Genomic DNA, 500 nt, shown 5'->3' on the forward strand with positions numbered 1-500 from the left:
ATCTTTGCATCATCTTGCAGGTGATGGATTATTCTTTCCTGCATCCTCGTTGTTTTTAAGAGATCCTTTCTTACCTTTTTACTAGCTGCACCAGCGTCAAGATCTGACACTCTGTCTTCACATTGACTTAAATGGTTTTGCAAGCTTGTGAGTGAGATTTTAATTTCCTCTATATCTCTTTTACTCTGCTTCATGCGATCTATTTCTTTCCTGTTTTGCTCATTCAAGGAATCCGTCATTTTTCTGTTCTCCTCTGTTCTTTTTAATCAATATCTTCTTTAAAAACAGTGATAAATTCTTTTACTGCATTGTTTTTTTCAGATTTGGTTTCCTCCCTATGTTTCTGCAGTTGCTTCTTTACTTCAGATACTACGAATTCTGAGAGTTCTTTCTTTATTGCAGAAAAGAATTGCGCTCTGATTTACTCTATATCTTTCTGCTGTTGCTTATTTACTATCGATGCTATTAATTCATGCATTTGAGCCGAGCTAGTGTCGTCC

The 500-nt window shown here is 35.8% G+C and overlaps 1 protein-coding gene across 4 annotated transcripts in view; it reads left to right on the plus strand.

Moving 5' to 3' along the window:
• The window catches only part of Fmnl2 (formin like 2), a 335,200-nt gene that overhangs the window by 310,670 nt on the left and 24,030 nt on the right, over positions 1 to 500 (plus strand). The gene's annotated exons all lie outside the window — the stretch shown is intronic.

Source organism: Octodon degus, unplaced genomic scaffold, assembly GCF_000260255.1.
Source record: "Octodon degus isolate 3935 unplaced genomic scaffold, OctDeg1.0 scaffold00082, whole genome shotgun sequence".
Classification (NCBI taxonomy): Eukaryota; Metazoa; Chordata; class Mammalia; order Rodentia; family Octodontidae; genus Octodon; species Octodon degus.